This window comes from Mesocricetus auratus, unplaced genomic scaffold (genome assembly GCF_017639785.1).
Source record: "Mesocricetus auratus isolate SY011 unplaced genomic scaffold, BCM_Maur_2.0 Super-Scaffold_100024, whole genome shotgun sequence".
In the NCBI taxonomy this organism is placed as follows: Eukaryota; Metazoa; Chordata; class Mammalia; order Rodentia; family Cricetidae; genus Mesocricetus; species Mesocricetus auratus.
The window spans coordinates 14533497-14539496 of record NW_024429205.1 but is presented as its reverse complement, the minus strand read 5'-3'; the positions used below and the strand labels follow the sequence as shown (position 1 = coordinate 14539496).

General features: G+C 50.1%; 1 long non-coding RNA gene across 1 annotated transcript in view; it reads left to right on the top strand.

Annotated features, from left to right (window-relative positions):
- The first annotated feature begins 528 nt into the window (after positions 1-528).
- The window catches only part of LOC110342629, a 55168-nt gene continuing 49696 nt past the window's right edge, over positions 529-6000 (top strand). The window contains exon 1 of the long non-coding RNA XR_005870833.1: positions 529-746. This is a non-coding gene — a long non-coding RNA (uncharacterized LOC110342629). The remainder of the gene's footprint in view (positions 747-6000) is intronic.

Below are 6000 nucleotides of genomic sequence, written 5' to 3'. Positions count from 1 at the left end.
AGGTAGGCTGGGAACCTCCCATGATACCAGCTTGAGAGTGTGTGGACTTCATCTCCAGGGCAGAGAAGGTATGTGCTTGCTGTAAGATACTGAAACACGTTGATTTTTGAGACTTTTTTTTTTAATGTAGAAAAGTATAAGAGACAAAACTAGCCTAGCATGTTGTCACCGGGCTTATAATTCAAGTTACTCCAAAAGGTTTGACAAGAACTGTAAATTCAAAGTCAGTTTGGGTAACTTGATGACTGCCTGTTTGGGAAGGAAGGAAAGAAGGAAGGGAGGGAGGGAAGTAGGGAGGGAGGGAGGGAGGAAGGAAGGAAGGAAGGAAGGAAGGGAGAGAAGGACAGAAGGAAGGTAGGGGGTAGCTCAGTGGTACAGTGCTTGTCATGCCACAGGCCCTAGGTTTATCCAGAAGTATGGGAGAGGGCTGGGGGAGAAGAAGAGGAGGAGGAGGAGGGAGGGAGGGAGGGAGGGAGGGAGGGAGGGAGGGAGGGAGGGAGGCAGGTGAACAGATGGGGACAGAACTAACCTTATCTCAGTCCCACCATCTAGATACTTCATGACGACATTTGAAAAGTTTAGAAACACTTGTGGGCATGTGACTGGAAATCCAAACAGTGAGAAAGTACAAAATGCAAGCTAACTCCGCCTCCCCACCTGTGGCGGCTCAGGCCAAAGGCAGCTTCCTTTAATGGGGTTTCAGGGCATGTTTCCAGAATGTCTTTTCCAGGCCTGTTCCTGTGAGGGTAAGTCCACACTTTTAAAACTTGCACGAATGGCCGGCGCTGCACACGGGAGATCTGTGTGGCTTTCTTTAGCATGCCAGCACCTGCAGACAGCTCCGCCCTATTCTCGTCATGGCTACAGAGTCCACTCATCGAGGCCACCCCAACTCTTTCTTTTGGTAGATGCCTAGTTATCGGGCAGATGCTGCTGTCTTTAGGCAGCACTGTTTACAGCCTCCTGAGCTACCATGGACACATATGGGGAGCCCTTCTAGCCAGGGGTCCTGGATGGACAGAAGGCGATGTTTGTCACACTTGTCTTCTGAAAAAGGGATCAGGGTCTCACACTTGTCGCTGCACTCAGACTACAGCAAGAGTCTCGGATTAGTCACCACATCTCATCCAATGGTCCCATCTGCTTTTATGTGGGGGTGGAGATGGTATCTGTTCTTTTCATTCAAATGTGTTTAATTGCAAACGAAGTTTATGTTTCTCTGTGTGTGGTATAGGATACATGTATTATACATGCCTGTTCAAATGTGTTTGTGTCTAGATGTGTTCACAGGCATCTGTGCACATGTATGTAGGGGCCAGAGGTTGACACGAGGCTCATCCTTGATCACTGTCGTGTGTGTGTGTGTGTGTGTGTGTGTGTGTGTGTGTGTGTGTGTGTGTGTGTTCCAATTCGTATTTTGAGGCAGGGTCTCCCGTTACCTAGCCACCTTGCTCCAAAAATCTCCAATAATTTGGGATTGTAGATGGCTGTGTACTGAGGATCCACTCAGGCCCTCAAGCTTCCAAGGCAAGTACTTCACCCACTGAGCCATTGTCACAGCCTTTAGGTTTCTTTTTTCTACCCCCCCCCCCATCTCAGGACATCTAATTTTTCACATTTGGGACTCACCTTCCCCATCGGCCTTTTTCTATTCCTTGTAGATGGGTCCTGGGTTTTCAAACATTAAGGCACTGAAGGGGTTAGCATTTGGAACCTTGATCTTCAGGAGGCCCCACTGCTACAGTGTTAGGGGGTCTGGGGGTCCTTGGAGAGGTACGGTGGCCTGGAGGGATCAGTGGCCACAGCAGTCAGGAAGAACCAGTCAGCGGATTGAGCTGTTTTGGCATAAGTTCAGGGTTCCTTTGTTTCTGTTGCCAGCCGCCTTGTCCTAGTAAACCCAGTGAGTGACAAACCTGGACACGGGTCCTATGTGTAAGTCACCCAGCTGGCTAACCACACGCCCAGTTATCTGTGCCACTTCCCTCCTTCTCTGTGTGGTGAATGATGGGGGGGGGGTAGAGCAACAGGAGAGGAGACAGTTCCCAGGGCCCTCCCTACTTTCAACATGGTTCCCTAAGCCACGTCAACAACCCAGAGATTCCAGTATTTCAACACATAGTACCACACTGACCCACATATGTCTTCTTGGAGTTAAATCCCCAAGAAGGCACGTAGTGTCCCTTTGAGCCGATAGAGAACAGAGGACAGAGTTAGGTAGTAAAAAGGGCCCTAGGTCCCTAGTTGGTGACAGTGGGTAGCTGGGTTTCTGGCTTTAGCCCTTCTCCACGTAGGCTCCAGGACTCGACTCGAAGGAAACACTTAAAAAAATATCCCACAATGTGAAATTCTGTTTTTAAATCGAATTTGTTTAAAATTTCCTCTTGTTTTTGGTCAAATTTCTTTTATAGTTTATCCTTGTGGGTTGGGTCAGAGGAAGGGGAGAAGCAGGCCTTGGCTTGTAGCTCAGTGATAGTGCTTGTTTCCTATGTATGAGATCCTAAGTTTGATCAACAGCATTGCCAAGAAAAAAATGAGAAAAAAAGAAGTATTTTTTCCCTCTAAAACCATATAAAGTATATTAATGGCAGCTCATGTCTTTAGACCCAGCATTCAGAGGCAGAAGCATTCAAACCTCTGTGCTTGAGGTCAGCCAGCTCTTTGTACTGAGACCCCGCCTCAAATAAAATAAAAATGTATAAAGTATGTTTTATGGACAGTAAACTTGTTCCTACTACATAGATATTGTGGGGTTTTTTGTTTGTTTGTTTGTTTGTTACTTACAAATTGCACAGTTTGTGTCCCTACAACGATGGTTTGATATAGACCTACCATGTTCCCAAAACTTCTCTATGCTCTCAATGGTTAGCTCTGCCCACCCTCAGATCTTTCTGTCCCCATAGTTTTGACATAGGTTTCCAGATAAACCTCAGGTGGAATCATTTAGCATGAGTCTTCCCAGCCTAACCTCCCCAGGAGACAGCACTGGGTTTATCCCAGCTGGGACTCTTAGGACCGTGTTACCTTTGAGGCTGCATAGTATTTCACAGTCTGGATATGGTGGCTTATTTGAAGTCACTTGTAATGAAAAAACAAAACAAAACTCAGTGTCTGTTAACAATAAGAATTTCATTATGTCTAGGGTTACAAATCAAAATACTTATGTCTGAGAGCAAATCCTGATTGGAATTCAGGGTTTGAGGGCAAGAAGTATTCCTTGAGAGTCTACTGAGGGGAACATGCCTGCCTGCCTTCCTGCCTGCCTACCTGTCTATGCTCCTGTCTTCCTTCCTTGCATTTCATTTTTCTTTTTTGTTTTTAAATTTTATTTTATTTTTTTGAGAAAGGTTGCCTTGTGTCTCAAGCTGTACTCTCTATAAAGCCAAGGAGATGTTCTTGAACTTTGAACTTTGGACACCTTCCTCTCCACTTCCTGAGTGCTGGGATAACAGGCACCTCCACTCTCCTGATTCATGTGATGGGTGGGGGCAGATCCTAGGGCTTCCTACAAGCATTCTACCAACAGAGCTACATCCCCAGCCCATGAGCAGGTCATTGTTAAGGAGAGGGGCCAAGCTCAGAGGACAGGACGGAACACCAGCTCAGGATTCCCTGGCTGGTAGTCCAACCTCCACCAGTGTAGGCCTAACCCCGACCTGGGCAATAATTCTGATAAACCGAACAGGGCTCCTCCCGGTGGTGTCCAGCTCTGTAACAGAGGCATCCTTGTTCTCTAAGAGAAGGGAACCTTTCCCCACCAGGGCAGCAGTATTTTAAGCCCTCATTCGTGCCTTTATCCCTGCAAAACCCCATTGCTTCACGGGGCAGCCTGTGTTTGGGATACCCCCTCTAAAAGGCACAGACGGATGCATTGAAATCTGCCCACCCCGGGGACAGGCAGAAGTGACAGTTTCAGTTCCAAACTTGTTCAATGGAGGCAGCACGAGGGAAAAGGGGGTGTGGTCACTCACCCCTTCAGAGCCCAAAGAGGGAGTCGAGGTGGAGGTTCGGGGAAGGTTCCAGAACTAGACACAGTTTTTCAGCCATGTGAACTATCTCCCAGCATGCTCCAAGGCTGAGGCACCCTGTTAGCAGCAGCTGGTCTTAGTGAATGATGGGCGTTCTGACTGTGATAGCTCAAGGTTGGAAAGGTGTCGTCAACCCCGGGGTGACTATCTGCCCCCTGATGCTCCCCCTCCGTCTGCACCTCTGATCCCCAGTCTGTACCTCAGCTCTCTGCCATCTGGAGAGTGTGGTAGTTGGGGAGATAACCACTTGCATCTTCTGGGATTCTTCCAAGATGTGGGGACCATGCCTCCTGGCAGCCAGGCCTGGAACTGATAATGATGATTCTAGCACCTTCCTTCATGCTTGATGCTCCTTGCTGCCTAAGGGATAAGGGACAGAGCCTACACTGGGCCCCATGATTCCTAGTGCAGCAGCAGCCTGGACCTCCCTTGTAGGTCCAGCCGAGGCACCGCTGAGCTAGGATAGAACCTGCGGCTCTACTCTGAAGGAGGAGGACCTTCGTGAGCTACTGGCTGTGCCCTCCAGGTTCCCAGGGCGGTAACACATGCGGGTTATTCCGTGTCTCTCTTTCACTGAAGTTATCCTTCCGTGTGAGATGTACCACTCCCCTGAACCCATTAGATAAGTTTCTGGTATAACTGACGAGGTCTTTCTAGTTTGAAAAAGCTGGACACAAAGCAGAGAATCCTCCCGTTGCTTTGCCCACAAACGGCGTGCTGGGTCACCCCTTCTCAGAGAAGAGCTCCGGTGTCGCTGTGAAGTTCCCCGTAGTGATACTCCACTATGAGGCTGGTGCCCCAGGCTCACCCTCACCGCAAGCAGGGCTCCCCGCCACAGTGCTCAGCTGCTACAACCATCAGTCTCCCATAGTGTCACAGTCGCTCTAGGCCCGCATAGACGGCCAGCCTAACTCCCACCCTACACATGAGAAAAGGAAGCGTGTGTGCAAAGGGGAAGCTCTGTACAAGGCTGCCCACAGTGAGGCAGGGGCGGGAATGCTGGGCAGAGTCCTACCTGCTGCTGGCTTTCCTAGCCTTGCCTTTACAGGCCCCATCCTTACCTGTGCCAGACAGCAGCCTGGATCTCTGACCTGGATGCCCAGGCCAGCTCCGCCACACTAGCAGAGGACCTGTCGCAGGATGCGCCTGCTTCAGCCTCCGCCTCCTCGCTGGAACCCCAAGGATGTGGGTGCCTTTCTCCAGGTTCACCCCAGACTGTGAAAGAGACAGACAGATGTGTTTCCCTGCGGATTGCTACACACCAGGGTCTAGATCTCCCAAATGAGCGCTAGCATTACTTACATGCCTAGAGACCACTGGCCCTCGACACCCCCCCCTCCTGTGTTAGGGGAAAGGGACAATACAGAAGCAGGGGTTGGGGCTTAGAGCCCACTCCACTTGCTGCCTGACTACCAACTCTTCAGAACCTCAGTGTTCTTGTCTGGGAAACGGGGCAGACTGCTCTCAGCGCATCATTAGGTCTGTCAGGCATAAATTAAGGTAATGTTTGTAACTGCCCAGCAGTTTGCTCTGGGCTCTTCGCAAGCACGCCATAAATGGTGGCAATTACCCACTGGAGTTACAGAGGCTATCCGGACAGGTGGAGGGGATGGTCTTCCAGCTTCAGCCGCCCTGCCAAACCTGAGGTGATTCCAAAGCACGGGAAAGGGTGGTCTGGAGAATGGGTCTGGAGAATGGGCAAGCTTTGTCAGTCCATGATGATAGTGAGCCCTGTGAGGACCCAAACAGCCAGGAGGAAGATGGAAGCTCGTCTCTTCCCCACCATGGGCATCTCTGTGTGCCTATACCAGTGGCGTAGCTCACACCAGAGCCTGCGGGTCATCTCCTCCCAGTGGGGCGACTCTGGGCAGCGCAAGTTCTGAGGATGGTGACCAAAAAGTTAGTTTAGGGTTCCACAGGGACTCTTAGGAGATGGTCCTAAGTTTGAAGGGAGAGGGCTGATGTCTGCTTCTCT